We start from the raw sequence: 19,479 nt of genomic DNA, 5'->3' as shown, positions 1-19,479 counted from the left end.
GCGCAGTCCAGCAGCTGAAAACAATGTTATAAGCACTCCCGCAGAGAATTATAGCATGTGGTCACTGCTATCAGCTGGCCGGCTGAACAATGGTTTTTATGCAGAATAAAAAAAATCATTGTTTGGCCAAAAAGCTAACAAATGGTAGCATTTACATGCAATGATTACTGCTCAAAAGACATCGTTTGAACGAATTCTGAGCGATAATCGTGTGTAAATGGGCCTTTACCCACACACCAAATTTGTTACAATTAGTAAACAGCATGGCTGTGGCTGCTTTCATACTTCTGTTAGGGCTCCCACACACTTGCATTTGCGTTTTTTGTTAATGTGATTGTCAATGGGACTTTCTAATGTTAAAAATGAAACGCAACTTGCGTTTTTGGTGCATTGCGTTGTGTTTTTAACATTGGAAAGTCCATTGACAATCGCGTTAACAAAAAACGCAAGTGGGTGAGAGCCCTTAGGCTCAGTTCAGGGTTTCTGTCTGTCTCTCCTTTTTTGGCAGAGAAAAACTGAAAATCAATGGGACGAGGGGAGGGACACGAAAAAAAGCAAGCAGAAAGACTTCAGTTTGCTTCCATTTCATCAGTTTCTGGGTTTTTTGGACAGAAAAATAGCGCAGTCTACAATGTTATTTTTCCATCCAGAAGAAACAAACTTGACGGAACGGAAGCAAATGGAAACCTTTCCATTTTTTTTTTTTTTTCAAAACCTCATTGAAATCAATGGGTGAATATACAGATCTGCTTTTATTTCCAGTTTCTCTCCTCCAAAAATGGTAGAGAGAGACGGAAACCCTAAACTTAGCCCTAACACAGCCCATCTTCTACTACAGTCCAAAGTAGATTGATTGTAAGGAATAGGTCCCATCTAGTGCTCTCCAAAAATAAGAATATTCTGCATGCTATAATCCATCTGCATCAGTATGGTAAGTCACACTAATTGCTTCCATATAGGAAAACTTCAGTGTGTTTCTTTACATGTTCACACAAGTCTGGTGGAGCCATGTTCATAACGGTCATAGCCAAGGACAAAGTATGGGGTGATCTTCTGATCACTGAAATTAGCAGTAATAAGCCTGCATAAAAGGTACTAATTTGAAGCTAAATGAGACCTTGTATTAAAACTGCCGGCTCAGCAAATAGTGTCTGCTGATCTGTGGCCATTTTAAAAAGCAGCTTATCAAAAATTCAAGTAATGGATGAATGTCTAGGGTCATCTCCCATACCAAGGCAAACGGTAATTTTACTAATTATATAGACGATCAGCCGTTCATCTGGTGATGGTGGATGGCAGCACCAGGTACTATGTAAAGTATATGCTGACTGCTACTGTCAGACTGGCCCGTAGGAAAATCCTCCAGATGAGCGGATAGCGATTGCGGCTTTCGCCAGTGGATTTAAAAGTCGTAACATGTTCTACTGTGCGGATTCCACATGGACGGCTTCCATTCAAGTCAATGAAAGGAGTGTGGCCCTCAGCCCATCCGCAATTGAGATTGCGGGTACGCCGCAGGTACCTGTGTCATCGCCTAGCTCTGATATTTCTGTTCCAGAACTGACAGTACCGGTACAGAACCTGAACCCACAATAATTCTCAGCACCCAAGAGGACCTAGCCAGCTGTTGAAACATGATACAAAGCCTGTGTGTAGTCGGAGGGGAGTGAGCGGGGAGGCAGGGAGAACACAGACTTCCATGGTTGCACTGGGCCCTCGGGGACTCGCTGTTGATACTGCACAGTCGCTTCGTGTTTACAGTGTCGCAACGCAATTCTAGGTGGACTTGCCTTTTAGCGTCTGGCAAGCCTTATGTTTTCATATAAATATCACAAGGGCTTCTATGAACACACAGCCAAGCAAACATCACAAGAACCGCACGTCAAGCAAACAGTTCAAGGTTACCTTATTAATAAATACAGAGGGACAACCCGAAATGGTACAGAAGAAAGTCATACAGTCACTAAAAACTGACATTCCAGTAAGACGACGTGAAAGTGGAGTTTGTGTACAGCTGTGTGATTTACCACGGGGATCGCCGGAGCGCACATGGCCAGACAGCAGATGGTTCATCTCCAGCACCCACTTACCCCAAAAAATGCTTTGCATTCGGGCCAACTATGCTCAGCATGGCATGCACGGGATCAGCGGTAAACACGGCCTGAGGTCAGGCTGGCGGCCAGACACGGGCAGCATTTTCCACTTTCCATAATTGAAGACGACTGCTAGAAAAACACTGAAGAGTCTCAAATACATTAAACCTCAGGTTTAACAAAATAAACATGGTTAGCCACATTAAGGAAAGCCCATGGGAACTTCACCTAGGGCTTTTAGAAAAAAGGATGCCAAATTCCCGTAGTGTAGGGTCCAGACAGCTGGGATTTACAGGTCTCCGAATACGTTACAGCCTTAGAAGTGTAGCAAGACTGAAAATGTGACAAAACACGGCAGACAAAAAAATGAAGCGCTACAACTTCCTAAGATACTTGTGGAATGATCTGTTTCTCAACAAGGTGCTGCGGCAATGTCTGCTGCTAAAGAATTATGGCTTTAGGAGAAGAAACAAATCCACAGCTTTTCCATGCAGAATAGAGTGCATGCTGCCTATGAAATACTCCAGTCACCCACATTAGTTGCCAAATGTTAAGAGTTGAGGATTTTAGCACAAAATCTGCATCAAAACCCTCAACTAGTGATGAGCGAGCATACTCGCTAAGGGCAATTACTCGAGCGAGCATTGTCCTTAGCGAGTACCTGCCCGCTCGGAAGAAAAGGTTCGGATGCCGGCGCAGGTGAGAGGTGAGTTGCGGCGGGGAGCAGGGGGGAGAGGGAGAGAGAGATCTCCTCCCCGTCGGCAGCTGAACCTTTTCTTCTGAGCGGGCAGGTACTCGCTAAGGGCAATGCTCGATCGAGTAATTGCCCTTAGCGGGTATGCTCGCTCATCTCTACCCTCAACACCTTAACATGCCATCTTTTTGAAAAATCATCTGTGTGTAAAAGGGCCTAAGTTGTCACCTACCTCTCAGATGTGTCACTGGAAACAGAGTATATCTGTGCGCCCAACAATAACGGCATATTGAAAGTTATTAATGATCACCAGTAGTTTTATTGCTTCCACCAGCCTGATGTTTGCCTGCTGACTTATCAGCTTATACAACGGGACCCGCGGGCTGTAGTCACTCATTAGCCCGTTTCTTGGCCTCCGTTTGCTGTACCGGACTGATATGTAACTTACACACTTCTGTGACACAGAATTAATCAGACATCGTGCGCCATCGAATGAGCAATTGCCTTCCTAACCTCCGCTCGCTCTGCGGCCACAGAGGTGACCGCACCAGCAGGTCTAGCATCCCTGTCATGTTCTAGAGAGCCACTAAAGGCGACAGCTGGCATCGTATGGGAGGCCAAGGGGAAGAACGCCGTTTCCTTAGCACCAGTTCTGATACATCATTCCTATTGGGTTTCATGTAGATTTCTCCCAGAAGCACCACCATAGTCGGCCCCAGTTGTGTCTGAAATTGCAGATCAGCTCCATTGCAGTGAATGGGGCTGAGCTGTAGTACCAGCGGGTTTATGAAGACTGTCTAAGGCTCTGTTCACGGCCTCAGTTTCACATACACGCCTGCCACACATGCCATGCCAAAGTATCAGCGTCTCCTAGGATTCCACTGAGAAGACTACATGTGTATTATGACTGGATACCAGAGAATGGAACAGTGTAGTCTGCTATTCCGCTTCTTTAAGTGGCATACCGACAACCATATGCAAGCCAAAAGGACACTCTTGGCCTCTGTCAGACTAATGCAACCCAATGGACACATTTAGCACATACACTGGGAACTTTAAGCCCCATTTACACGCAACAATTATCACTCAAAATTTTTTCAAACAATGGCTTTCGAGCGATAACTGTTGCGTGTAAATGCTTACATCTTTCACTCTTCGGCTGAACGATGATTTTTAGGTGAGCATAAAATCTATTGTGTAGCCAGAGAGAAATAGCAGAGAATGCATGCTGCGTCCTCCATGGGAGCAGCTGATTACATTGTATTCAGCTGACAGCCCGTGCGAAAACAATGCAGCTAAGTGCAAAGTTCAGACCACATGCTGGGATTTGCAAACAGCTGCTGGAGGCTCATTTGCACACAAATGAAGGTAATAAAGGGTTAATGGACATTAGTGTTCATTACCAGTTTATGCAAAACGATCTGTCAATCTTTCAATCGTTTGAAAGATTGTCTTTGTGTGAAAATGGGCCTTTACTGACATACCTGCTTAATGTCCATCACAAATGTGAGTGGAGGGTCAGATCACAACACAGTAATCACACAACAACTTTCCTTTCACACAGTGTTCTTGAAAAATCAAAGCTGAGCTGTGACTGGTTGTGATTGGGTGGGGGACAGTTTCTCAGTCAGGGGTGCTTTTACATGAGACGGTCAGATACAGATACCCAACAGGTCGTCCCACCAATAATTCGACACAGGAATGATCACCACTAGTGAATGGAGGTGCAGCGGGCCGGGACCGATTCCAGCCCACCCGCCTCCATTCACATCAAAGTGAACAACTGCCTGTTAACACGGAGTGAACCTTCAGTTTCCGCATACAGAGAACTTAATGAACGAGCAAATGAGAAGTCAACGAATTATTGCTCATCGTTCAGTCGGGGCACGTCATTCAGTCGTGGGAATCCAAACGATTATCAGGCTGTGTAAAAAGACCCTCAGACAATTTCAATTATCTCTTGGAAGAAAGCAGCCATGTCTATTATACCTGGACAATCCTTTTAAGTCCAATGTCATATGGAATGGACACCTGAGGTAATAGCAGATCATGAAGAGCAGCAGCTCCCAAACTCCAGCCCCCACAACTCCCCAACAGGTCAGATTTTCAGGATTTCCATAGAGTTGAACAGGTGATATAATTGTCAGTGACTTAGACATTGACAAAGGTGTTCCCTCTATAGGATATCCAAAAATCATGACCTGCTGGGGGGGTCGTGAGGACTGGAGTTTGGGAAACCCCCAAAACAGATTATGTCCAGACACTGGTCTATTGGCTTCTGACATCCAATACTTGATGGGCAGATTTACTAATGCTACTCAGAGCAGGGATGCATATGAAATGATGCCCATATGTAATGTATTACATATGGACAGGATATCATACAAGTGTGTAGGGCTCACGCTGCGTGGGTACACACAGCATGCTGCGATTTATTTATCTTGGGTATAGATACGTTGTGTCTACATACTGGTGTGCATGGATCAATGAAAGTCCATTGACTTACACTGATACTATTCACCGCGTATCGCGTTTCTGTGCACGCACACATGATACACAGTGAAAACACGGTTTTGGACATGGAATTCTAATAGATAAACACTGGAAACTCGGAATACAGAGTTAAAACGTGCCAAACTTCACACTGGCTCATGGTGTATGAGAAGCCGGGTGGAGCTTTAGCCCGTCTAGTCTGATGGCCCTTTTACACGGGATGACCGTCATCTAAACGACTGCACGGGGGCCGATACCACCACCATGGGAAGGGCTGAGCGGGGAGCCAGCAATCCCACGATAGTTTTAATGCTGACTGAAAGTCGGCGATAATGAGAAGTGAACGATTTTTTTGCATTAAACACTGAATGATTATACTCAACACTCTGGAAGTATAGCGTGACGGACGGCTTCCACTGACTACAATGGAAGCCAGCCATGCGTAATCCTGCAGCAAATAGAGCATGCCGCGTTTTCTTCCACGCTCGGAAACCCGTGGTGGAATTCTGCAGCGTGAACATTGAGCCATTAGGTTCAATAGAACCTAATAGCTGCGGGACAACGCCACGGATTTCCGCTGCGTAAGATGCGGCAGAAATGCGGCCATTGGCATTAGCCCTTATACATAGGTTTAGTTTTTTTTTGCTGTACTACCTTTATTGATTTTTTCAAAGACGTTTAATTTAAAAATAACTTTCTGCCACCATCTTCTGCGCACAATAACTTTATTTTTCCGTCCACATAGTTGTGCGAGGGCTCACTTCTTGCGGGACGTCCTATTTGGGAATACATACGACTTTTTGATCGCTTTTTATTGCATTTTTTCTTGGAGGCAGAATGAACAAAGAAGCGCTTTTCTGGCTTGTTCACTGTGTGGGGTAATTAATGCATTACTTTGATTGGACTTTTACGGACGCAGCGATACCAAACATGTATTTTTATTTTATGATTTTCATTCTTTTATTTAGTCTAACCACTGACCTTTAAAAACACAGTTCATTAATTACAACTTACTGGTGGCTGATCCGCAGTGTTTGCAACACGTGGAAACATACCCTATTTGTAACATAAACCTACCCTTATAGTGTTTAGTCAGTGAACGGTGTGTAACAGTGATTGTGAAATAGTTGCTCAATCACTTTTGTTCTTTTTATTAAGCAAGGTTAATGGCGAGCCGACTGGATTATTTGTATAGGCAGATTTCCAAAAAATACAATACAACGGCAATTGGATTACATTATTCCACATAACTGGAAAACCTTAAGTGGCAGAAGAAAAAAAACAAAAAACAGAAATCATTTGAATTCAGGGCACTAAAGTTACTATAAGCCGCCTATCTGCTCATTCATCTGTTACAAAAATGGTGTTGCACAATGTTATCATTCCATGTAAATGAGCCACTATTTTACACCACTCATTGGGTAGGCTTAGTTTACGGCAATATGCATGAACCCTCTTTTCTGAAATCCCACCCCCTTGTCAAGCCGCTCACAGAAAGTGTCAAACACATAACTATGTGGCCAGACATGTACACCAGTTTTCTGGCACAAGTTGAACCAGAATTCCAGCACATGTAACACTGTAGATCTCCAGCAGACCTCCATGTACATACGTGGTGCTGGGGATGACATCTGCGGAATCTGAAATGACACGCTAGCATCACTAGGTTTCCAAGTATCTCAACTAGAACTGGAAAGAGACTCCACGCCGTCAACCTTTTAGGCTTATGTGAAGTTTCCACTGTAGCGTTGGCACTTTGGAGGCCGAACAAGTTGCAGCCTGGAAAGGCTATTTTGTACTTTGAGGTACTGCTGAGAGTTTATGAAAGAATGGAAACCTCGTAACAAGTTTCCAGACACACATTGTACAAAGCACCAGTCCACAATACGTAGCAAGCACAGTTGGGCTGATTAGTGGCAGCGTGTCCTTACAGCACGAAGACCTGCTGGCACTTCTGGGGCTCGAATACTATAACCCGCTAGTGTGTGTAGGCACCAGTCAGGTGCTAGGAAAACTATACGTATGACGATGCCAAGAATTCCATTTCATGACATAATCAAGAGAAATGCCATTATTTGCAGCCTCTTACCTTCTGATTCAGGCCCTTTGACAGTAAATTTTTTTTTATAAGCATTGAAGATTTTTGTTAAAAAAACTGCTGTAATTGTAATTCATTCAGCCAAATATGATGCATAGATTCCAGTATCAAACAAATTTAAAAAGACATGTCTGATTTATTAGCTCCTCTAAGGCTGGGTTCACACAGGGTGGATTCACCACGGCAAATCTGCCTGCGCCTGATAACCCTGGGATTAGCCAGCCATGTAGACGAGATTTCTTAGAAATCCCGTCCACACGGGACCGCGAATCCATCGCAGCAAAGCCAGCATTGTGACGCAGATTCTCTGGCTGCAGCATGTTCATTATTTTTTTTTTTCCCCCATTGCGGCCATGCTCTCCTCTATGGGAGCGCCATCCGCAACAGAAAAGCATGCAGCCAAGCCGCTTCAAAACCCGTGGCTAAGTGTCTCGAGGTTTTTCGCTGCGGTCGAACCATGATATTTCCGCCGTGATTCCTGCGTGTGTGAGCGCAGCCTAACCCCACCCCGATGTTTTTTCAGCGCAGCACTAAACGCTGTCAGAGGCTGCCATTGTTTTCAATGGAGCCTTTCACACAGCCACTCGATCGCGGCGCTTCCAAGCGATGTCTGCCCTATTTTTAAGTGTTTAACGCTCATCAATGATGAGAATGCTAAAGGCCAGCGTCGATCGCAGTGACTGAACGAAATAAAACGTGATTTCAGTCGCCAAGATTTAGGTCGCTGCGTTTTCAGCTGTGCAAGGGAGGCTTAAAGGGGTTGTCTCGCGCCGATACGGGGTTTTTTCTTTCCCCATAGGCCCCCCGTTCGGCGCAGGACAAACCCAAGGGATGTGTTAAAAAAAAAATTATATATTATAATTACTTACCCGAATCCCCGCTCTGCGACGTCTTCCTTCACCAAGATGGCCGCTGGGATCTTCACCCACGATGCACCGCGGGTCTTCTCCCATGGTGCACTGTGGCTCTGTGTGGTCCATTGCCGATTCCAGCCTCCTGATTGGCTGGAATCGGCACACGTGACGGGTCGGAGCTACGATGACCAGCTCTCCAGCACGAGCGGCCCCATTCACCAGGCAGAAGACCGCACAGCGCAAGCGCGTCTAAAAACGCCAGGAGAAAGCAAAATTAGACGGAGCCATGGAGACGGGGACGCTAGCAACGGAGCAGGTAAGTGAATAACTTCTGTATGGCTTATAATTAATGCACGATGTATATTACAAAGTGCATTAATATGGCCATACAGAGGTGTATAACCACACTTGCTGCCGCGAGACAACCCCTTTAAGTGTATCCGTTAGAATAGAGGGCTACAGCACTGATTGATGTTAATGTGTAACCAAAAAATGCCACAAAAATGCTTATGAGGAACACATGGATTCCATTCTTTTTTTGTGGCAGCTTTGAGCTTCCTTTAAAAAAAAAAAAAAAAAAAGTGTGAGGTGTGGGAAGGAAACCTTATGGAAGCATTTAAAAGGCCATGTGAAAGATATTCCACAGCATGCATTCTAATGTAGTGTGGAGTAAGGGATAAAATCCATGCAAGAATCCCTATTAAAGACCATACTAACCCGTACAAGGCACAGGCAGGTACAAATACCAACTCCCAGGAGCACGCAGAAAGGCGAAATTCACCATCAGGTACGATATACTGATAAACAACCACACCCCCACTATGTATTGCCAAGGCTGCTTCATATTATACTTGACAAATCGTTCATCCAAGCAGGGTAATTAGAGAAAAACATGTTTAACCACAATAACATTCAACAATGATTGCATGCCAATAGATGTAAACATCAAAATGTCTAGAAACCCTGTATCATATAGGTGCAAGAGGTCATAATAAGTCACGTTAGCATCCAAACTGAGAGGTTTACACAGAATACCTCCAAGTACTGCATCAGTATATCATGATACAGGCATCTGACCTTCATGGTATATGGTATCTAGGGTCAACGTAAATTTCCCATTTAGGGCCAAGATTTTTTTTTATATCTGTGAAATAAAAGTTCGGTTTTACTATGCCATCTTCCAACAAGGGTTTCTTGGTGTATGGTAGGGTGGTACATTTTGTAGATGTACCCCATAAAGCACTGACGCCCCTGGGCTCCCCCGGCATCTCAAGGCCAACTGCTTCAGCAAAATGAGGTATTAATTGATAGATTGGCCAAAATATAGGAAGCCCAGGGTGTCAGTGCTCTGTGTGGTACATTTACAAGATGTGGGGAAGCCTGTCTGATCTAATTGTATGATCCATGGGCACCCAAAGGATGGCAGACACAAGTAAAGAAAAAAATAAATAAAGCTATATCTATCTATATATCGTTTTAAGAAAATTGGTCAGTTTTTCAGACCAAATCAGTAGCTCTTCTCAGAATTAGCTTATAATCCTCCTTCTGTGTAGGGGTCCGGCACACAGGTGTCCTGGCTGCACATGAATGGTGAAGGCCTGATGCCACTACTCCGCTGCCTGCACTGGTTGATCCATCTTGACCAAAGGAGTGGAAAGAAATAAAATCAGTTAAGGTGTCAATCCTTGGTGTGGTTTCCATGTAAGGGGGCGGCACGTGACTATGCCTCACTGACTGGGGATAAATACGTGTAGATGTGCATGAAAAGCCATGGCAAGACTCCGAGACTCAGCTTTGGAGCTCTCGCAGATTAAACTGTCCGATCCATATGTTGGTTTCCAGCCCATGTGAAGCCGGCCTATGGCCTCATTCACACAGGCAGATGCCACTTTGGTCCATGAAAACAGACCAATTTCTCTGTTTGTGTATGTGCATTGTAAAAGGTTTTTGCTACATATATGTGTTTGGGTTTTTTTTTCCTTCTTCCTCGAGCGATTTTGTTTTTTGTTACTCACATCGGTCCGCATTAAAAAAAAACAAACAAAAAAAAAAGAAACACATCTAAATACTTTACTTTAATGGGCACATGTGCTGTCCACACTCTGTAAGTAAAAGAAAATTATAGGTCTATCATACATATACCCACATATATATACAGGCAGCACAGAAAATGTATGCCAATATCTAAAAGGACAGGAGTCACCAGGACAACCCATTGACATGGCCTAGGGTAGATGGAGTCACAGGAGGCCCCGCCTGGGACCTGCCTTTATAGGATCTCTTCAGACCACCTGCCTCAATTCACAGTGAACAGGCAGTTGTTTGAAGATGATCAACCACCTCTTCACACTGAGCAAGAACTCACTAATCACCTCGTTTCACAGAGCTGAAACGAAGCAACTAATGAGCAGTTTCTTGTTAAGTACCCTATTGGATGCTGCCTGTGTGGAGTACAACTATAAGTCAAAAACATTTCAGCGATTTTTCATGCGATAGTTGGCACATGTAAAGTCACCCCCAGGGTGCGCTCACACAGAGCAGAAATGCTGCAGAAAAAAAAAAACATACCAAAATTGATAGATTTTGTCCAGTAATCAGCTGCATATTCACAGCTGATTTCAGCAGCTACAGGGCTCCCCCTCACCTCGCAATAAATCGTGCCAGTCACACCACAGCCTCTAGGGAGCGCCGAGCCACTGGTCAGGTCATGCTACCTCCTTATAACATATGGAAAACTTCACAGCACAACCAACTACCCCAACTATTCAGTACAATGTACACACCGGAGATTAATAGAGATCTTCCATGAAACACTAGCAGCGACAATCTTACCTGCCATGACAGGAGTACAAGTGCAGCTTAGCACCGCAGGTAAAGGCCCATTTACACCAGATGATTGCTCAAAGACCGCTCAAACGACAGTTTGAGTGACAGCTTTGAGCGATCATTTTGCATAAAGTATTAAGTAGCTACTCAGCTACTTAAGTACCAATTAGGTGTGCAAATGAAGCCTTAGCTGAATGCAGTTAGTAGTCCAAGGCTATTGTCTGTGCTCAGATCCTTTGTTCTCCACGGGGAAACAATGCTATTAGCACTCCACGTGGAGAACTGCTGATAAGAGTGAAGGACGATTTTTAGGTTGGACTGAATTTAATAAACAGCCAGCAGTGCCCGAAAAGCGCATGATGGGCGCACATTTACATGCATCTCTTATCGCTAAAATGATCGCCGATTGGCTGGTGTAAGAAAGCACTGCCCATCCCTAACCGAAGCGTCAAGAAGGCATGCGTTTACCTACTACTAACATAACTCTACCCGAAATGTCACACCGCTGCATAAACTATAAAAGGAGGTGTCACACCTGCGTTAGGGCTCACTACAGGGTTTCCATGTCTCTACTCTGTTTTTGGAGGGGACAGACAAATATAAAACAGGAAGAGAAGGTGAAAAAAAAATTAAAATAAATGATCCTCCCCACCTTTCCTTTGATTTCAGTAGGGTTTCAAAAATAAATAAATGTAAAGCTTTATTACTGTTTCTTCTCCAAAAACAGAGCAGATAAAAAGAAACCCGTAACTCAGCCCTAAGCCAAGGTGAAAGCAGCCTTACTAGTTCTCGGAATAGTGTTTACAAAGGCCTAGAGACATTATGTAACAGCGAAAGCGGCGACAATGACGAGAGGATGCGGGCTTGTAAGGTGCGTTGTACAACCTCATCACCATGTCTCTATTGTTGCATTATTCCTCTATCAGGAGGGGGGCCATTTTTACTGCCATTGTCTTATGTCATTTTAAAGGGATTCCCCGAGCAGAAGAACCCGTCCCATATCCAAAGGATAGGTGAGAAGTATCTGACAGACGGGGGTCTAACCTATGGGGGCTTGTACGGTCATCTCCGACAGTTCTACTGAAGTGAATGGTAGTGCACATGCATGACCACCGCTCCGTTCATCTGGGGACCCTCATTTTTGTGATCTGTGAGGGTCCTAGCAGTTAGACCCCAACCAAAAGCTTATCACCTACCCTGCCTTTGGTCAACCTCTTTACCTGGAAATTTGACCAACTTTATACTGATGGTAATGAAGTATTCATTTACCCATCCAGAAGTACTTTGGACACTAATCATTCTGTACAGGTGTGTGATCTACATACTGATGTCGTAGGGGAAAGATTCCCGATCACGACCCCTCTCTACAAGCCAGAACAGTATTGCTCTGATGGACTCAAGCCGTCCTTGTATTAGTATCTCAGACTGCGGGTCCAAATTGGGTTAAGGACAGACTTATTGTGGCCTCTCCTCGCAAAGTCAGCCACTTGTCAGGAGTCGAACAACATGGTGGCTCCTACGTGAAAGAGGTTCTCTGGAGGTAGGAAAAACCCCTTCAAACAGCCGTCATAAAACAACTTCCCTCCAGCCTGCTTATAGCGCAGGGCTGGTGGCCAATAAATATTATTACTTTCTGCTAGCATTACAGTAACCTGCGAAATGCCGTGCCGCGTACTCTTCAAACAAAAAGGTTTTAGTAGAGTTGAACACTTTCATTCTTTCCGATTGTGTCAAGCTGTAACCGGAGCATGTGGAGGACTAATATAAGGGATTCCAAACTGCTGTCACTAGTTCTAAAATGAATCTGACATGCAAAAAAAACTCATGAAGGTCCTTCAAGGGCGACCACCACTTGTATGTAGTTATGACTGGTCTTAAGTGACGGCCTGAACTGAAGGTTATGGAGGAATTAGCTGCTACCGGTAATTGCAAACTACAACTCTCTCCCAAATCAAGTCATCATGAAGGATAAGGCTCAACACTAACAGAGCGGCCCATCTACATGGCATAGTCACCAAATGATTGCAGCTTCAGTCTTTTCCTATGGGGCACAGTGACAAGTGAACCTGTTTATTTGATTTTCTGGGTAACTGCAAATTTGCGTGAAACTTTTTACCTCTAGGAAAACTTGTTGTGCCACAGTTCTGGTAATGCCATCATTTTACCTATGGGGGTAGTCCGGGAGCTCTCCCATACTAGTCGGATTGCACGCCACGTCTTCTACAACCATATGAACACTGTACAGATGGACAAACTCCCAGAAAGTGCCGTACATCTGACAGCATGTTCGGTGCAGGTATCGTATGAGTGCTTGAAAACCAGTCAATCCCCTTGTCAACATTAGAGGACGTTGGTAGACATATTGTCCACTACCCACAAGGTCGTTCTCCACAGCCCCATATACTCCAGCGTGATGTCTCACTATCGTTAGTATTCTATGGGGAGCCAGAATACAGTAGTGTGTCTGAGGCCTAAACCTGGGACGTGTTATCTTAGGCTGGACGATATACTACAGCAAGTTTTATTTCTGTTTTCCATTTCAATAATCGGAAAATTAAACTTTAATTGAGTAGATCCCAAAAGGTCAGCTGCCAGCAACAAGGAATGTTCAGCAGGGGCTGAAATCAAAGGTCAAGATTAAAGACATGGCTGCGCACAAGTTGTGATCCGGTCAGATACAAGTCCTACAACATCTGAGATTGGAGCGGTCACACCCGCAGAGGAGCAGTTTACAGTAGTATATTTTCTGAAGGTGCTTTTACACGGGATGACCTGTTGGCACAAGATGCGCGAAAGGTGACCCCAGCCATAGTCATTCCTGCGCTTCTATACGGGATTGATAGTGAATGGAGGTAGAGCGCCCGGGGATCGTTCTGGCTCACCCGCCTCCATTCACAGTAAGCAAGCAGTTGTTCATAAGTCAACGACTGCCGTTTAGGTGGGACAAGTCATCGTCCGGTTTTCTGCATGTAGAAACTGAGCGACAAACAAGAAGCGAATGACTTTCTTTTAGGCCATTCAGTCGGTGCACGCATTTACAGTGAACCCTAACTGCTGGATCGCAAGAATCTACAAGATTACCAGCCCATGTAGAAGCACCTTTAGGCCGGCTGCACACAGGTGGAAGGGCATTGTGGAATCCAGAGCGGGTGTCCACCTCCGGATTCCGCAGCAAATGCCGCCCATAGCATGCTATGGCAAAACGCGATTTCCGTTACACAGTCGGAAATCAATTGTGATTTTCCACTTGCCCAAACTGACCGCCGAACCATAAGCAAGAGAATTCTAGTTCGCCTTTCAGTCGCTGGCAGCATTACACTGAACGATTCTTACTCAGGGTCCTGTGAGCCGGCGATAATCTGATGATGTGTAAGAGGGACTACACTGCAGTAACTGGCACTGCACTGTCCACTCCATGCAGCTATGTCAGGAACTACAGCTCTGCCCAGTGACAGGCAGGGTCAAACAGCTCAGACTTGAGGAACCTGTGGAGATGTTGATCCGTAGGGATCCCGATGCACAGATCACTGATCGCACACCGATGCTGAGTCTTAGGACCGGCCAGCAACGTTACATCCTAGAAGCCTTGCAGAGAGTCGGACGGTGCGCCCGGGTTACTGTAGAGTCAAGGCTGGTCAGCCAAAGTGGATTAGGTCTTCCCAATTCACAGTCCTACAAGGTGTGCTCCGAGCCCCCCTGTCCGGATACTTTACCCCGTTACACTAGTTCTCTGGCCTTTTAACAGCAGCAGGAAAATCCTGAATGGAAACTCCCTCGTCACCGGGCAGGGGATTTAAACCTATAAAACTTTGTGGTTTTCCAGTAGGAAACTTCTCCGCAGCGCAGTAACATGCAAATTCTTCAAGCCGTCATTAGTAAACTTGGACACCAGAAGAGCGCAGACAGCAGACGGGAAGTGTCATCTGCTGACTGGCGATCTGTCAGGTTTAGCCTATTAACCCACGGCCAGTCACATGAGTCGGCAGCACGGGAGGCGCGGCGCTGGTCCACAAGCCCACGTTTACAGTACATTAGCCCTGACGGCCCCCGAGCACATCCTGGTGGCTTACTATAAATCTCCAATTTGGAGGAGCGGTTCCCATCACACAGATGTGGGGCTCTGCTACACACAGCATGGTTGTAGGGCTCTGCTACACCACCTGGTTGTGGCACATCAGGGACAGGGCTGGGCTAGCAGAGACCCCTGGGATGATCAGATGTCTCCTCCTGATGCCATGATTGCTTACAGCATGAAGTTTCCCGCTGTCACCCTGCACAATGTGCACACACCTCCACAGCCCAGGACACGCCGCCACCAGATGTGACCCCAGGCAGCATGGGATGATATGCAGATGCAGCAGAGCTGAGTTTGCAATTCAGAGAAACACTTGGCTCATCCACCAGTTCTCAGACAATGCAGCCTCATCAGCACTGTAAGTTCAGCTCTGCTGCATCTGCACTATATACATGAAGTCCAGCATATACACCTCGTCATCGCGGCTGCCCTCCCAAACCCAGCACTCATCAGGAGCCCCGCACACCTACCTCCCGGCCAGCTGACGCCCAGTCTCAGTGATGGCAGGCAGGTAGGCTCCGGCCAGTCTCCCCCGGACACTTCTGCTCCTCACAATAACCTCAGCGCAGAGCCGCTCCAAGGGAGGGGAGTCCCGGCCCCGCCCCGGTGACCCCGCCCCCCGCTGTAGTGTTCCAGTCCGCAGAGCCCTGGCGGCTTGTTGTGATACGAGTAGTAATCAGCGCCGCTGTGATCTGTGTGCAGCGGCTGCCCTCGTGCTCTCCCGCCGCGCGGAGGGTTCTAGCCGTCCTGCGGCTCTCCACGCGCTGGGAGTCAGAGGGGTCACCTGGGAGGGGTTGTGCTGTAGGACTCGGCATGCAGTTACATCTCAGGCACTATATGTGCACACTAGCTGCTTACCCCACACTTCATCCACTTGGAATTTGTATTTTTCTAATCTAATTTGTGTTTTTCCTTATATTGAAACGTAAAAAGTTGAAGCAGTGAAGGAATGTAACTGCGATCTGCTGGCAGACAGTTCTGGGGGATGTTGGTCATCTTCTGCTAGGATATAAAAGTTTGGTGGGCTGTATACACGGGAGCCGCCACATACAGTGGCCCAGGAGAAAAACGGGTTTACTCTGCAGCTGTCAGAGACGCGTGACGGTCAAAACCTAATGGGCCGAGATTGCTCTAGGGTGGTGGCAGCGATAACAGACAATTGCGCCAATGTCTTGCCAGCTCTAAGAGACGCGTGACGCTCAGCATCTAGGGTTCGGCGGATCTGAGATTGCGCCAATGTATCTTTAGCTCTGAGAGATGCATGACGCTCAGCATCTAAGGTCCAGTCGTCCTGAGATTGCGCCAATGTCTTGCCAACTCTAAGAGACGCGTGATGGTCAGCATCTAAAATCGAATGGGCCCAAGTTTGCTCTAGGATCTCGGCAGCACTAAGATGCGTGACGCTCAACATCTAGGGGTCTGCAGACCTGACATTGCTCCAATGTCTCTGTAGCTCTAAGAGACACGTGACGCTCATAATCTAAAGTCCGCCGGGCCTGAGACTGCTCCGGGGTCTCTACTGCTCTAAGAGCAGCTTGTCTCTCAGCTTGTTGATGTCTTCTTGCCTCAGTGTGGGCATCAGATTCTTGGGTTCTAGTCATTTTCACTCCTCGCGCTCTGCTGGAGCTCCATGCTAGATCTGACTTGCACGACATATTAAAAGAAGACCAAAAAAGTGGATAAAAAATATGATTTCTTATACAGCTAAGGTAAAATAAAAGCTGCACTGTGATTGGTTGGTATTTCTTATACTGCTAAGGTAAAATAAAAGCTGCGCTGTGATTGGTTGCTATGGGCAACACAGATTTTCTTTAAAATCTCAATCAATGTTAATGTGTTTTTCGTTCCAGTTTTAATCCTGGGCAACATCGGGGATCCCTGCTGGCTTAATATTCGCATAAGTGCAGCAACGCCGTCTGCCCGTTTGGGAAGACATAGCTTATGATGTGCACCCTCTCCGCCTCACCACACGATGACGCATCACCAAATAAATCTGTCTTGTCACGCTCATTAGAAAACTCTATACATTTTCAGGATAAAACGTAGCCCATATCCTTCCTCATGATGTACGCAATCTTCCCGCCAAATTTCATCATAATCGCTTCAGCGGTTTAGCCGTGAGCAGGTAACAGACAGACAGACGGAGTTACTTTCGCATTTAGAATAGTATTGTAAATCCAAAATGCCAGCTCACCGCACGGACACAACAACCGCCAGGCGCACGGACAGCTGCAGGCACACCACAAAGCGAAAGACGACAAAAACCTCGCGTCCGTGAATACCAGGATAAAAGCAGGATTTCATTTTGACATTATGGATTAAAACAGCTTCCAAAAAAAGTACTTTTGCGCTTACATGTTTTGAACAGCTTTCAGATGCATAGTATGAATAAGTATGCTGTTCGAAACATGTAAGCGCAAAAGAACTTTTTTTGGAAGATGTTTTTATCCATGATGTCAAAATCAAATACTGCTTTTATCCTGGTATCAACAGGGGTGCTGGAGATTTTAGTTTTCTGTAATATTAGTATGGATGATTAGTGTTGTGGTGTGACTAGATGAACAGGCTTGTCAGCTGAGGTCCTATAAGTGGTTCCCCCTTGGCCTATAAAAGGCTCCCAGAGGCTCCTTGTGTGTAGTGACCTCTTTTGCTTGTGTAAAGCTTGTTGACCACTAGACGCCTCTACGATGCAGAGAAGAGATTTCCCCGTTACCAGAGTCTGAGAGGGGCGCATGATTGGGATGTGAGAAGCTGGATGGTCGCATCGATGAATTACCGCCATCTGGGCCGTTCTGTCCAGACTGTTAGGAAGCGTTGGGACCAGTGGATGTGTGAGGGAAAGCACACAAGGTGATCAGGCTCAGATGTGCTCAACAGAACACCAGTACAGAAGGATAGTATGATCAGCTGACAATCATGAGCAGCTCCAAGTGTTTAGTTGTCTGCCATCCAGACACAGCTGACACCATCGTTACAGCTCCTCTGTCTGTCGGAACCATTTCCAGGCACTTGGCTGAAGGACATTTGGTCTCACGGCGCCCATTACAGGGGCTGCCTTGGACACCCATGCACGAGTGGAACAGGTTGTCTTTAGTGACAGATCCAGGTTTAGCTTAGGCGCTGATGACAACCATGTTCGTGTCTGGAGACCTGGGGGTGAGTGCCTCAATCCTGGATTTGTTGTGGAGTGGCACACTGCACCCACTGCTGGTGTGATGGTCTTGGGGGCAATCACATACAACAGTCGGTCACCCCAATTAGTGGTACAGGGGACAATGACAGCTAAGCGATATGTTCAGGACATCCTGCAGCCACATGTGTTCCTCTCATGGCAGCTTCCAAGAGGCATCTTTCCAGCAACTTAATGCTCGGCCGCACACAACAAGGGCGTCAAAGGAATGCCTCCACAATATTGCCACATCTAGCTTGATTGCTAGATTTATTGCCAATAGAACATGTATGTGATCATCTGGGATGCCAACTTCCAGCAGCCTATGAGTTTACACGATATAGAGGCTCAGTTACAACAAGTGTGGCGGGATATGCCGCAGGATACCATACAGATCCTGTATGCTTCCATGTCCGCCCGAATCACATCTTACGTCCAAGCTTGAGACGGTACAACAGGGTGCTAGAGGCTCCATACCAGCCCATATCATATCTTGTATCCAAGCTAGAGGCAGTACAACAGGGTATTAGACGCTCCATTCCAGCCTGTATCACATCTTGTATCCAAGCTAGAGGCGGTACAACAGGATACTAGAACCTCCACGCCCCACATATCACATCTTGTATCCAAGCTAGAGGTGGACCAACATGGTACTAAAGCCTCAATGCCCGTCTGTATCACATCTTATATCCAAGCTAGAGGTGGTACAACAGGGTACTAGAGCCTCCATGCCTGTCCATATCACATCTTGCATCCAAGCTAGAGGCGGTACAACAGGGTACTAAAGCCTCCATGCCCGCCTGTATCACATCTTGTATCCAAGCTAGAGGTGGTACAACAGGTTACTAGAGCCTCCATGCCTGTCCATATCACATCTTGCATCCAAGCTAGAGGCAGTACTAGAGCCTCCATGCCCACCTGTATCACATCTTGCATCCAAGCTAGAGGCGGTAGAACAGGGTACTAGAGCCTCCATGCCCACCTGTATCACATCTTGTATCCACACTAGAGGTGGTATAACAGGGTACTAGAGCCTCCATGCCTGCATCACATCTTGTATCCAAGCTAGAGGTGGTATAATAGGGTACTAGAGCCTCCATGTCCGCCCGTATCACATCTTGCATCCAAGATCGAGGCAGTACCACAGAGTACTAGAGCCTTTATGCCCGCCTGTATC

General features: G+C 46.1%; 1 protein-coding gene across 1 annotated transcript in view; it reads right to left on the bottom strand.

Moving 5' to 3' along the window:
- Positions 1–15,729, bottom strand: part of FAM107B (family with sequence similarity 107 member B) — a 48,200-nt gene extending 32,471 nt beyond the window's left edge. Inside the window, exon 1 of the mRNA XM_066592029.1 lies at positions 15,604–15,729. The gene's annotated coding sequence lies outside the window, so the exon portion shown is untranslated. The remainder of the gene's footprint in view (positions 1–15,603) is intronic.
- Positions 15,730–19,479: the final 3,750 nt, after the last annotated feature.

Source organism: Eleutherodactylus coqui, chromosome 2, assembly GCF_035609145.1.
Source record: "Eleutherodactylus coqui strain aEleCoq1 chromosome 2, aEleCoq1.hap1, whole genome shotgun sequence".
Lineage (NCBI taxonomy): Eukaryota > Metazoa > Chordata > Amphibia > Anura > Eleutherodactylidae > Eleutherodactylus > Eleutherodactylus coqui.
The sequence above is the reverse complement of the archived record's forward strand: the minus strand, read 5'-3'. Positions and strand labels throughout refer to the sequence as shown.